General features: G+C 42.9%; 1 pseudogene; it reads left to right on the top strand.

Moving 5' to 3' along the window:
• The first annotated feature begins 7,355 nt into the window (after positions 1-7,355).
• LOC106559101 lies at positions 7,356-13,155 on the top strand (annotated as a pseudogene).
• The last annotated feature ends 1,227 nt before the right edge of the window (positions 13,156-14,382 follow it).

Raw genomic sequence — 14,382 nt, 5'->3', positions numbered from 1 at the left:
TGGGGGTACAGATTGCTTAAAAGAAGAAGAAGAAGAAAGAAGAAGAAGAAGAAGAAGAAGAAGAAGAAGAAGAAGAAGAAGAAGAAGAAGAAGAAGAAGAAATAAAAAGAAAAGGAAGCCCTGTCTTAGAATCTGTGTGCTACAAGTGGCTAAATGTGTGAGTTTGGAGTGGTTAGTTAATATCTCTGTGCCTCAATTTCTTTTCCCATGAAACAAACAAGTATAAACATTTCACTTATAGTGCATTTTCAATGATTAAGTGAAGGGATGCTAGTAAAATGCTTATGATGTGGGGAAACAAAGAAGGAAATGTAGAAAAAATTAAATTTCCTTATAACCTGCAGCCCATTGAGAAATATTTGAGGCAAGCAGTCCTCCAGGAAGTCCCAACTGTCTTAATGTAATGCCTTGCTAGAGGGAAAAAGAAGCTTAGCTTAATAATAGCCAGGCTTCCTGGATCCTTTGAGTCTTCTTTAGCACATGAAAATCCTTTAGGAAATCTTCCCTGTCCTTACCACCCCAAATCAGTTTCTCCTCACAATCTTAGGACAGCTCTTTCTGCCCATTGGTCTTGTCTCTGTGCTTTAATAAAAACACCTTTTTTGCACCGATAACGTCTCATGAATTTTTTCTTGGCCATCTGCTCTGAGCCCTAACATTTCCATATCACTTAGAACATTCACTAAACTTTTAAGTAAAGTTAAGTAATTGTGACCTGTTAGCTAGATACAGTTAATCACTTTGCCTCGTCTCCAGCTCTTAATATAATCATTCAGATTCTGTTTAGATTATTTAAACCCAATTATAACTATCAGGAAGTTGAATTCTTCTCGCTGTAGGATAGTTGATTGGTTCAGGCAGCAAAAAAGGGTGTATTTTCCATAAATCAGAACTCTTGTTTTCAAATTAAGCAATTTTTAGAGATGTCACCCAGGAAAGTGACACCTGAATTGTGACCATGCATGGGGCGGTGGCATCAGGGAGATACTGTCAATACTTACGATATTAAAAGAAAAGATGATAAGGACAAAGGTCCTCGATGACCAGCACCTCTAGCAACTTCACTGATAGCAAAGGAGACAGCAAGATCACTGAGAGCAAAGGAGACAGCAAGACAGCAAAGGAGATTGCCAGTGAAAAGGTAACGCATATATTAAAGAAATCTATAAATACAGAAAGATATTAAAAACAAATGTAAGAAATAAGAGTGTAACTACAGACCCCTTCCTTCACTTTCAAGCATACAGTACCCATTATCTCATAGTAAAAGTGAAAACAAATAACTTTTCTTCTTTTTCATTAATCTCTTTATGTCTTTCCTCAAAAGGAGAAATATAAACATCAGTCAAGGAAAAGGACACTAATTGCCTCAATATAAAGTGGTTAGGAAAATAAGACATGTATAAAGAAATTAACAAATGTGTTTTTCAATATAATATTAACTCTCTTAATCTCATCGTATTTCTTCCTTACATTTGCTTTACTATTTGTGTATCTGTCTCATTTTGCAATCAATTTTCATCTTTCCTTTTTCTTGTTCTCCCTTTTTTTCTTTCTTACTTTTTTTTGTTTTCTTTTCTTCTTTCTTTCCTTCTTTTTTCTTTCTTCCTTCCTTCCTTGGTTCTGTCATTTCTTAGTAATGGAAAAGCCTGCATATAATTAACAAGCTAAAATACTTGCTAATTAAAAAAAATTATCAAAGAAATATAGGTGCACTGCTCGACTAAATCACAATAATGACTGTCTTGAAATTTTTTTGTCAGTGATTTAATCTCCATTTTTACTGTAGTCATCTGACACAGTTCAATCTAGTTAAATAAACCCCCTTACTAAATTTGTTAATGAAAGCCAACTTAACTGGGTGAATAGAACTTCTTTCTTGTAGGGATCTAATTATTACTCTACCATTAACTAGTTTGGCTACTTTTGACAAGTTAACTTTATCTTTCTAAATCAGTCATCCTTATTAGAGATAATAAATGTCTGAAAGGTTAGTGAAAGCTTGAAGACAATGGTGCATGTGATGTGTCTTACACATACTGGTTATTCACTAAAATATAATAGTTATCAATAGCATCAAAGCCTGAACATAATTTCACAATTTTTCTTTTCTAACATATAGCTGTTCATATGACATTGACTAATAGTAATACTTTTAGCCTTGTCCCTCATTTAATGCTTTCTCAAGTCTCAATTACTTTTAAACATTTTTACAAATTACATTTGTAATTCAAATCTTGCCAACTGTTGGATAACAAGATAATAAGATAATGCTGACTTAGCTGTTGTTGATGGTGGTGGTGGAGTATTTGTGTGTGTGTGTGTGTGTGTGTGTGTGTATGTGTGTGTTTTAGGGTATGATAGGCTTTAAGATTTGGGCAGCAGCACACATAATGGTTAAGAGTCAGATGGCCCTCCAGGCTCGGATTATATCTGTGTGGCTTTGGCCAAATTAGATGACCACATCTGCAAAAGAGGAAAATAAAATTATTTCAGAGGGTTAAATGGAGAGTAAATAAAATAATATTTGTAAATATTGTGTACTTTCTTTAACGAAGTAAAGACTTAACAAATGTTTGTCATTGCTATTCACCCTTCTAAGTTTCAATAGTTATATAGCACTCTAATTAAAATGATTGATTTTTGTTAGTGGCTCTCACAAATTCTTCTGTCAATAACAATTATAATGATAATTGCTAACCTTTCTGTAGCCAACAACAAGCATAACAAATCTAAATTTAAAATGTAAAGGGATGCCTGGGTGGTTCAGTGGTTGAGGTTCTGCCTTTGGCTCAGGTCCTGATCCTGGGGTCCTGGGATCAAGTCCCTCATTTGGCTCGCTGAAGGGAGCCTGCTTCTCCCTCTGCCTCCCTTTGCCTATCTCTGCCTCTGTGTGTGTGTGTCTCTCATTAATAAATAAAATATTTTTAAAAACTTTAAAAATAAAATAAAATGTAAAATGAGTAAGTAATGCAGTTTCTCTAAACACTAAATTTTTTTGAGACATGTAGCAACGAGAGTAATTTTTGTTCTGGCAGGATGCTGAATAGTTTAAATTCTTGATTATTAAGGAAATGGTTGCAAGAAGTTAATATAATTATCCTGGGCCCTGAGGTTGAGATCAATCATATTTCAAGGCAAGTTCCTCACTATCTTTGATCCTACCTTGGTTAGGGCAGTTAAGAAATGTGTACAATTTTAGAAGACAAGTTTCTTGTCAGCATATTTCTTTTCGGGGGCTCTGCAATTCAAATGGAATCCAAATTGAGAGAATTACCACCTATACTGAAATATTGAATACTTTTGCAGTTTCCAAAGTAGAGCGTGTTATCAGATGATATTTTATATAGAATTCATGATAAATTACTTAGCTTCCAATATAAATACTGACTTTGAAGTGATAGCTGGGAGCTTTTGCCAAAGATCAGTGGAACCCAGGACACTATAAAGTACAGAGTACTTGCTATACAATATCTCATGTAGGGCAGCCCCGGTGGCTCAGCGGTTTAGCCACCTTCAGCCTAGGGTGTGATCTGGAGACCGGGGATCGAGTCTCACATCAGGCTCCCTGTATGGAGCCTGCTGCTCCCTCTGCCTGTGTCTTTGCCTCTCTCTCCGTCTCTCATGAATAAATAAATAAAATCTTAAAAACAAAAACAATATCTCATGTAAATCAATGATGCAATAAATAGATTTTGTAAAAGGCAATCTTAGGTATATGTGTTGTTCAAAGTCAATTAAAGGTAAGATCAGAGGCTGACTGACACTAATAAGCATATAAAATTAAATATCCTTAATATGTAGTGTTTTTCATTCAAAGAAACATAGAAAATCTATGTGAGGGTAAATTCAGAATCATATATTTACATTTAATTGGCTGGGAGTGGAAGATGTAAGCCGGTGGTGGCTGTTACTCAAAAAGAACCTCCATAGTTTTATTTCAAAATGGACACTGAGATTTTAATTAATATTACCACTCACACTAAAGAGGCACATGATTCATACATCTGATATTAGTGGAATCCTTTTATAAAAATGGACTATGACTTGGTCAAATATTGGCTTATATTAATCATGTATACCTAAGAACCTCATAAAAAGGAAATGGTTCACACAACTGGAATCAAATCAAGAAATTCATGAAGTTAGAACTATCTAACTATAAAACATTGTTAATAGGCTTCCAAAGTTATTCTTGAAGGAACTGATAAATTATGAATGAAGCCAATGTTATTCATTTGGATGCAGTTATTGAACAATTTCATTTAAAAACACAATGTTCTTTTGCTAAAAGGGAAAAAACTCTTGAACATTAAAAATGTAGGTTCACATCTCAGTATTATATAACAAAAATGATATAAAATTAAAACCAAGAGACCGTTCTGCCAAAAATGTATGATCTGACCTTGCCTCTTTCGTATTAATGCACTACAATTTCCACAATATAAATTTAACATATTGCATTTAATCACACCTAAGTTCCCTTCCTACTTTAGCATTTTGCATTTCAAAACTAATATACATGTAAAAAATGGTATACATGTTATTAGAAATCACAAGTCTAATAATAATATAGCTTACAAAATTTAGCAGGGTATACATTGTAAAGTATGACACTCTTTTGACCAAATGTTTGTTAGTCAGGCTCCTCTAAGCCATTTTCTCAAGTAGGCTTCCACCTTTGAACTTCTAAGTCAGTCTTTGCATTTTCAAGAATATTGTTAAGCTGGTTTAGAAAGAACCCTTCCACCTTTGATATCTGAAAGGTGGTGATATTTGAAAATCCTGGCCTTACTTCAGCAAGAAACTTGTTAGGTCTATTTAGCCAGAATTCTCCATTTCCCCAGATGCTTCCTCTTAGCAATTTTCCATCTACTGACCTCTCACCCCACTTTTGGCTGTGAATCTCCACTTGTTCTTGCTGTATTCTGAGTTGAACCCAATCCCTTCCTGCTACTGCAAAATCCCATTCCAGTGGATCCTTCTTGAATAAAGTCTTTTTTACCACCGTTAAGAGTATGAGAATATTTTTTTTTCTTCAGCAAGTATTGGACTCCTACTCATAGCTTTTATCCCAATGTCAAGCAGATGTTGTTTTATTTTTTTTTTTGAGATTTTATTTATTTATTCATGAGATACACACACAGAGAAAGAGAGAGAGAGAGAGGCAGAGAGAGCAGCAGGCTCCATGCAGGGAGCTCGACGTGGGACTCGATCCTGGGTCTCCAGGATCACACCCTGGGCTGTAGGCTGCGCTAAACTGCTGAGCCACCAGGGCTGCCCCAGATGTTGTTTTAGATATCTGTTTAGTCACTTAAATGACCTGAGTCATACTTTCCTACCACTGACATTTTAAATGTAGTAGTTATGTTTAGATACAAATTATAAGATTGCACTTAATTAATCATAAGGTCGATCCCATTGGAATCAGAGAGACCTGCCATTTTCTAGAGTTTCCAGAAGGTCTGATGACAAGGTTTTATTACTTTTTAAGTCTTTGAAGAAAGAGCTTTGTTAAAAACAAAAGAAAGCAACAGCACACGCATGCAAAAAACAAAAACAAAAAAACAGTTCGTTTATTAATATTCTGGCAGATTTTTGTTTTCCTTTCCTAAGACTAATTTCAGTTTCTCTCTTCAAAGATTTGTGAACAAAATCACTTTATACATGCTGTTGTAATTAAATCTTTGTATGATCTCCTGTTAATGACCTATATTGGTGAGGAGGAGGAGTCAACCTGTTACAATAAACATCTCATGTGAAGGGGAAGTGAATGGTTACACTAAACTGCTTTACGAACAGACTGAAAACTCTCCCAAGATACAAAAGGGATGATATTTAAGTTGTCAACGTTGAGGTTTCAACCTTACTGAGTAGTGTGGAGGCCGAGAAAATTAAGGCCATTCCACCTTAAGCTCAGCATTAGCACAAGTACAGCCATCCCAGGCCCATATGAATAAGAGCTGAACTTGACCTTACTTCAGTTACAGGAAAAAAAACAGCTTAAAGCCCTTGAAAGCCCCATATTAGAATGAGAACAGAGCTTAAGAAATTCCTCCACCCCTTCTGGAAATCCCCTAGACCAGGCCATAAAACTCAGCTGGAACCCACCTCGGGGGCTAAGTCCCTGCTCTGTTGTGTCCGGTATGCTTGGACCCAAGCTCAAGCTTGCTAATAAACCCTCCTGTACTTGCATCGGTGTGGGCTCCTTGGTGGTTTCTCGGATTCGCAATCTTGAACACAACAAGTAGTGCTTACAAACTGGAGTTATTGCTTACAGTAGAAACTCGTAGTTCAATTTCAGAGACTATTATATCAATGCTAGCAGGGTTTGGTATTTTCCCCTTACATTCAGAGAGGGTCTATGTTGAACCTGTTGGGCTGGCGAGCCTGGGACCTCAAAACGGCCAACCCCAGGCCAGCAACCTCCCAATAAGGCCGCCTTGCCGCCCTACCCTAACTTAGCACACAGAGACCCGTAAACCTTGCCCTAAGTGGAATGCCGCCCTACCCCTATTTTCCCACCAACACCACCTTGCTGCCCTACCTTAGCACACAAAGACCTGGTAACTCTTGCCCTAATTGGAATGCTGCCCTGTCCCCACCTTCCTGCCAAACACTCTTTAGACACCCCCCCCCCCCCACCCCGTGGTTTGCCTGGCACGACTTCCCCGCTCTCTCCCTCCCCTGTGGGCCACGGAACCTCACCCGAGAGCACGTCCCATTAAAAGCCTTTTTAGACCAACTTTTGCCTGGCCTCTCTATTCCATTTCACTACCAATGGATTAAACCTGGCAGAACCAACACTTCCTAATGCTGCATATTTTACAGAATTTCTTCAAGAAAGTAGAAAGAAAAAATCTCCAGATTCTATCATTGTCTTAGGTTTCTTACAGGTGCAAAATCTACACTAAGGTCTTACAAAGATTTAGTGTATTTGAAGATGCAGGAGCAGAGGAAAAGGCAATCAGAGTGTGTATTACGGAGATTACTACACGGGGCAACTCAGTTCTGCCAGGATCTCCTGATATGCGTCCAGATGCTTGTCATTGTTCTCTACATAAAGGATATGAATTGGAAGTATTTTATCACCCCCCACTCCATGAGTCTACAACTCCTTCCCAAACTTTGCAGGCTTCCCCCATGGTATGAAATCCTCATGCTTCTGAGCTGCATCTAGGTGCAGCCTGACTAACTCTGAGGGAGAAATTCACAGGCAGAAAGTCCCAAGGGGGCAAAGTAAGAATAATTGAAGTGATATATTGCCAATTCAAACTCAGTCAAATTTCATGTGAAATGACCCTCCGTGGTCTCAACTGAAATCAGAAGTGCGATCAAAAGGATGAATGGGAGCAATGGATATGTCAGATTCAAGTAAGAAGTGGAGGAACAGTAAGCATGTGAACACTGTACAGCCGAAGAAAGGTGTAGGCTGGAAGGTTGGAATCTGGACTAAAAACATAATGTCAAATTTAAGCAGTCAAAATTTGTAAAAATATTTTTACATTTCTTCTAAATTTGTCCATTTTATGTAAAATTTCAAGTTTTCTGTGATAATGTTATTCAATATACCTTCATATTACCTTTTCATATCTGAAGACTCTACAGTGATATCATTATTTTAATACCTACTATCATATGTATTAATTAAAATGACCTAGTTGTATTTGTGCCTTCTTGTTTCATATCAGTCAGCCTCTGTAGAATAAATGTTGACTTTGCTGATCTCAATTATATATCGGCTTTTATCTTCTTATTTCTTCTTCTTTGCACATATTGTTCTTTTTCTATCTTCTGAAGATGAATGCTTAGGTCATTGATTTTCATAATTTACCTTTTATAATAAATGTTTTTGTAGTTATACATCATCCTTTATAATCTTAACAATGCTCTAAAGTTTGCTATGTACTAGTTACTGCCTTTAAGTTAGGTAAATCATAATGTCCATTGTGATTTTGTCTTTACACTACAAGCTATATAGAAGTAAATTTATTAATTTTAAATATGGTATTTGTTAATTATCTTCATATTGTTCATATATAGTCTTAACCTTATTAAGTTAGGTGGCAGTCAGATGACGTACATTTTGTGACTATAGCCTTTTGAAGTGTGTTCAAGTTTGCTTTATGGCCCAGCGTGCATTTGCAATTTGGGGAACTGTCAATTTTGCTCATTTCTGATTCACTTTCAAGTTTTCCATTTCCTTATTTAACACTTTTTCAAATTTTCTATCATTTTCTAAAAGTTTTCATCAAATCTCTCACTACATTTTTGTACTTGCCTTTTCTGCTCATAAACATGGTTTTTGTGGATTATATCTGATTATGTTATGTATATTCACACTTAGAAATTTTCCACCATCTTGGGTAACTAAACATTTTATCCTAATAAGATGATTCATTGTACTACTAGTAACGATTTTGGCTTTAAAGACTAACTTGCCTGGTATTATCATAGCTGCACCAGCTTTTATTTGGTTACAGCTGGCATGACATCTTTGTCCATCTTTCTCTCTTTTAAACTGGCTGAATACTTTTGGTTTTGAACAACATAGAGAGTTACTTATTTTTCTAAATGTCAGCTTTAGAAAGTTTATATGTAAAGAAATTTCTGATATATTTCTTTTTTTTTTAGATTTTATTTATTTATTTATTTATTTATTTATTTATTTATTTATGATAGTCACAGAGAGAAAGAGGCAGAGACATAGGCAGAGGGAGAAGCAGGCTCCATGTACCGGGAGCCCGACGTGGGATTTGATCCCGGGTCTCCAGGATCGCGCCCTGGGCCAAAGGCAGGCGCCAAACTGCTGCGCCACCCAGGGATCCCTTCTGATATATTTCTGTTTAAACCTATCATCTAAAAAAAAAAAATAAATAAAAAAAAAAAAAATAAAAAATAAAAAAAAATAAACCTATCATCTTACAATAACTTTTCTGTTTTCCCCAGTCTGTTCATTTTTCCTCTTATTCTAATTGATTTTTAAAAAATAGCCACCTGGGTGGCTCGGTGGTTGAGCATTTGCCTTCAGCTCAGGTCTTGATCCTGGGGTCCTGGGATCGAGTTCCACACCAGGGAGCCTGCTTCTCCCTCTGCCTATGTCTCTGCCTCTCTCTGTGGGTCTCTCATGAATAAATAAATAAAATCTTTAAAAAAATAGTTTGTCTTTTTTGTCACTATTTGCTTGGCTTCTAAACAGAGCTTACTATATATTTAGTGATTAACATAGAGTTTTCAACATACAAACTTGATTTACCATGATACCAAGTTACATTACTGTTCACTTTTTGGACAGTATAAGGTCCTCAGTACAAGTTACTCTTGACTCATTCACAGACATTTAAAAAATAGATACTAACAAAGCACCACAAACTGAGTAGCCTAAATATCAACAATTTATCATTTCACAGTCTGAGGTCAAGGTGTTGGCAAGGTTTTGCTCCTTCTGAGGGCTGTGAGGGAGAATGTATTCTTGCCTCTCCCCTAGCTTCCGGGGCTTTGCCGGCCATCTTTCCTGCACCTTGGCTTCTGCTGCATCACTTTAGTCTTTGCCTTCATCTTCACCCAGTATTCGGTTTATATTGGATTAGGGGGCCCTCCAGTATAACCTCATCTTAACTAATTTGCATCTGCAACAACTCTATTTCCAAATATGGGTCACGTTTTGAGGCAGTGGGGTTTAGGGCTTCAGTTTACAGATCTGGGGGGAACACAATTCAATTTTATGTGTGAATGTATACCAAAACACTGTACCATTAATATTGTGGAGGCCGAGAAAATCAAGGCCATTCCACTTTAAGTTGAGCGTTAGCACAAGTACAGCCATCCCAGGCCCCTGTGCACAAGAGCTGACATTTACATTACTTCAGTTACAGGAAGAAAACAGCTTACAGCTTAACCTCCTAGAAAGCCCCATATTAGAATAAGAACAGAGCCCAAGCCAAGGGCAGGAAGCCCCTATTAGAATGAGAACAGAGCTCAAAGCCCTTGAAAGCTCCATATCAAAATGTAAACAGAACTTGAGAAATTCCTCCCCCCCTTCTGGAGGTCCCCTAGACCAGCCCTTAAGACTAAGCTGACCCCCACCTCGGGGTCCAAGTCCCTGCTCCGCAGTGTCTGGCACACTTGGACCCAAGCTCGAGCTGGTAAATAAACCCTCGAGTGTTTGCATCGATGTCGGCTCCTTGGTGGTTTCTCGGATTCGCAATCTTGGGCACAACAGTGGTTAGTTCATTGTTGCTGGGACAGAGAGGGAAGTTCCTTACTTATAGGCAGAAAATAAAATTCCTACCTGAAAAGTGTCCTCCCTTGTAAAAGAATTATCTTTCTTCTTCCTGCCAGTTAAGTAGGCTGCAAGGAATGGTATGTCTGTGAGAACCTCCTTCAGCGCTTCTAACCCCATTTTAAATGAGGTTTCCTTTATTTTCACAGGTACTTTGTCAGATATGTGACTTGCAAAAGTTTTTTTTCCTAGTCTGTATCTTGTCTTTTTAACATCTTGAGTGAAACTTTCATAGAGTAAAAGTTTTTAAGTCTGATTTTTACATATTTTTACTTTTATGGATTGCGTTTTGGAGTTGAGTCTAACTCAGCATGCATACCTTGCCCTCCTTGGGTCCTGAACATTTTCCATTTTTTTTTTTCTCTAACTGTCTTGTAGTATTTTTTGTGTGTATATTATTTGTAGTATTGTATTTTAAATAAATTATAGTATATTATTTATGGGATTGTATTTCTTTTAAGATTTCATTTATTTATTCATGAGAGACACACACAGACAGAGGCAGAGACACAGGCAGAGGGAGAAGCAGGCTCCATGCAGGAAGCCTAACATGGGACTCGATCCGGGGTCTCCAGGATCACGCCCTGGGCTGAAGGCAGCGCTAACCTGCTGAGCCACCCGGGCTGTCCAGGTATTGTATTTTGTATAGTATTGTGTTATGTGTTAATTTTTGTACAGGGTGTGACATTTAGATCAAGATTTTGCAGAAGGGAACAGAGGCCTATGGGAGTCCTACTGCTGCAACACAACTTGTTGCAGTCTATCCTTCCACCATTAAACTGGTTTTGCTCCTTTTCAAGTTCATTTGGAGGTATTTGTGTGGATTTATTTCTGGTTTCCATTTTCTGTTCCATGGATCACTGTGTTTATATTGCCAATGGCAACCCACAACTAGTTACATAGTAAAACTTAATTCTAGCTATAGTGATCCATCTACCTTCTTTCTCTTTTTAAAAATTGTTTTATCTATTACATTTCCTTTTTAAAAAAAAATTTTTTTTTAATTTATTACATTTCCTTTGCTTTTCCACATGAATTTTAAACTAATCATGCCTATCTCCATAATGAATCTGTCAGGGATTTTGATAGTTTTAAGCTTACATATTTACATTTAAAAAAGAAAGAAGAAAAACAAAAAAAAAAAGAAAGAAAGAAAGAAAGAAAGAAAGAAAAAAAGAAAGAAAGAAAAAGAAGAATAAATAAAGAAGACAAGAAAGAAAGAAAGAAAGAAAGAATAGCCACGCAAAGAAGAAGAAAGGCACATCCCCCGACCTAAATACCTCTCACTCCACAGACCCTCCCGCCAATCCTCACTCCACTCGCCAAAACCTCCCTGCCCTCCGAAAACAGTAAAAGAAAGAAAGGCGAGCGGGCGGAAGGCGCCCTCCCCGCCGCTGGGCCCGGGGTCCTTCCCGCCCTCCGCGGCCGCCCGCCGCTTTGCTTCCCCAGCCTGTGCGCCCTGGTCTAGCCAAGCGGGGCTCCCGCCGGGGCTGCGCAGGGAGCGCGGGGCGGGAAGGGCGGCCGACGGCGCCGGGACTCGCAGGGACCCAGGAGTCCGGCGCCGGGAGGGCCGCGTGCCGGGGTCGAGGAGGGAGCCAGGGGGTGCGGCCCGGGGGTGCGGCCCGGGGCGCCCGGGAGCAGAGACCTCCCCGTCGAGCGGGGGCGATGTTCCCCTCGCCCGTGGGCTCCTGGGGCCGCCGGGACCAGGGCCCCGCAGTGGGCACCCCCCGGCGGTTCCAGCGAAACTCTGTGCCCCGCTCCCCGCCTCGCAGTGCCGGCGTCCCCGCGAGGGTCGCCCTGCTCCGCGACACCCCGGAAGCCGCGTCGGGGGGCCCAGCTCTCCCCGCCGTGCCCGCATGCCCTTGCCACACCTCGGGCGTCCTCTCTGGACCTGGGGCCTGGGGAGCTGGCGCCGCGGGGCCGCGTGCTGCTGGGCCCTCGCGCCCCCCCGCCCCGCCCCGTGCACCCGGCCTGGATGCACCTCGCGGGACCCGCCGGGCGCTCCAACGACCCGGACTCCCCGGCCGGTCAGGATGCCGGGGCCGCGGCGAGGAGGAAGGGGGCGGAGGCGCTTTCCCGCACCTGGGCCCTCGCCCCGGCGAACCTCCCGGCCGCTGCCCGGCGCCCCGGCGCCCTCGGGGATCTCGGAGCGGCTCCGCCTCCGCTCCGCCTCCGCCAGCCTCGGGTCTAGACTCCCAGCCCCGGCCCCGCCGCCAGCCCCCATCAGGAGCCCGGTTCCCCGCCTCCGCCGCCACCTGCGGGCCTCGCCCCCGAGCCCGAGCCGCCCGCGCCGGCCCGACGGCCGCAATCGATGGAAACGCCCCGCAGGCTGCCCCGGAGCCCCGGCCGCGCCCGGAGATCTGCGCCAGGAACCTGCCGCTCGTCTGATCCGCGGGTCGAAGCTTCGGTGTTACGCGAACGGCTTCGCCCTCGACGCTCCGAGTTTGCTCCCGAGCGGCCGCCCGCGGAAGGGCCCGCCCGGGGAACCGCCAAGAAACGCCAACGGCCCCCCCCTCGCACGCACAGCCCCGCCGCCCCGCACCGACGCTCGCCACCTCCAGCACCTCCAGCACCTCCAGCACCGTCAGCCTCCTCGACCCCTTCCCCTGCCCCCGGCCCTGGTGGCGGGGAGGACGGAGACTGAGGGCCGGCATCCTCGCTTCGCCCGCAGGGAGACGCTAAGCCCCCGCCTGCCCACCCGCTGTGCAGGGGGCAGATAGGGGGTCCTGCTGTCCCTGAGCCCCCAGGCCTCAAATTCTGGAGGATCCACCTGGAGGAACTTGGAGCCCGAGACCTCTTCTGCCAACGGGGAAAATTGGGGGCCACGGCCAAGCTTTAGGCCCCAGGATAGGGCCTCGTTTCTCACATTTTGCCTGTCCCTTTACGTTTTATGGGCTGCGGCCAGAGGGACCTCAAGTGACAGTGATCTTCAAGCACCTAAGTGTTTGGGGTGACACCCCCTCCCCCTCATCCTTTGGAGACGAACCAAGGGCTGCAGTCACGAGAAGGCTTAACGGAAAAAGGCATAGATTCCAATCCCTCCCCTCTTCCATCCCGGATCTCTGGGGGCAGGGCCTTCACCCCAGGGGGAGTAAAGGAGGCTACCGCTCAAAGACAAGGAAAAAAAAAGAGGGAGAGAGACCTTGGTGATGGACAAACTGGTCGTTTCTGTGGGCGAGCCAGGGGTGGAGGGGGCCGTCGTGGGGGTGGGGAGGTGATTGGCAGCTCCCTTGGGGCATCGCCCACCCCCACCATCCAGGCCTTTAACCGTTCCCCCCCCCTTCCCCTGCACTCCGAGCCCCGCCAGAGCCTTCATGGGGGAGCGGACAGCCTGAGCTAGGGGCAGATCACTCCCTCCCTCTTTTCCCGAGCCCTCTCCCTTGACCAAGGCAGGTGACCCCTAACTGGCGATGTCTTCAGTCTCAGCCACAAGCCTTTCCCCTTTTGTCCCCTTTTTGAAGTTTCTCCCCTTTAATTTTTCCTGTTTGCTTTCAGTTTAAAAGGTTCTATGGGTAAAAGAAGTTCTCCCCCTGGATCCATCAGCCCCCTCCCCCAGTTTGCTTCTCTGGTTTGTAGGGGATGGGCTGGGGGACCGCCTCCCCTCCAAAGGTGCAGACCTTGTGCCTGGGGAAAGGGCCTGGGACGGTCCCAGGGAAAGTAATAGAAGGTGGAAGAGTCAATAAAATCAGATCAAACAAGTTGCCTTTCGAGGTCCTCTCCACCGATTTATGCATGAGAGGGGGTGGAGGTAGAGGGCGGGCCTGGGTCCAGTCTTTGGACACCCAAACCTCAGCCCCCTCAAAGGCTAGAGGTGAGGCCAGCTACTCCTTACAGAAGGGGTGAATTGAGGAGTTCTTGCCCTAACCTCCAGGGTCCCACGGGGCCTGAAGGAGCAGAGTTTGAGTTTGAATGGGAGCTGGGCTAGTTGCCTGCAGCTTCCTTCCCTAACTCCAGGCATTTCGGGAGTTGTCAGGGACCTGATGGATCCGATGGGGGCAGGGCTAGGGGATTAGTTTTGAGGTCAGAGGTGCTGTTTTCCAGGGGGGGAGGGGAGTAGTAGGCCTGGACCCCGCTGGGCTGCTGCTGGGAGGACCCCCTAG

Source organism: Canis lupus, chromosome 8 (genome assembly GCF_011100685.1).
Source record: "Canis lupus familiaris isolate Mischka breed German Shepherd chromosome 8, alternate assembly UU_Cfam_GSD_1.0, whole genome shotgun sequence".
NCBI lineage: Eukaryota > Metazoa > Chordata > Mammalia > Carnivora > Canidae > Canis > Canis lupus.
The sequence above is the reverse complement of the archived record's forward strand: the minus strand, read 5'-3'. Positions and strand labels throughout refer to the sequence as shown.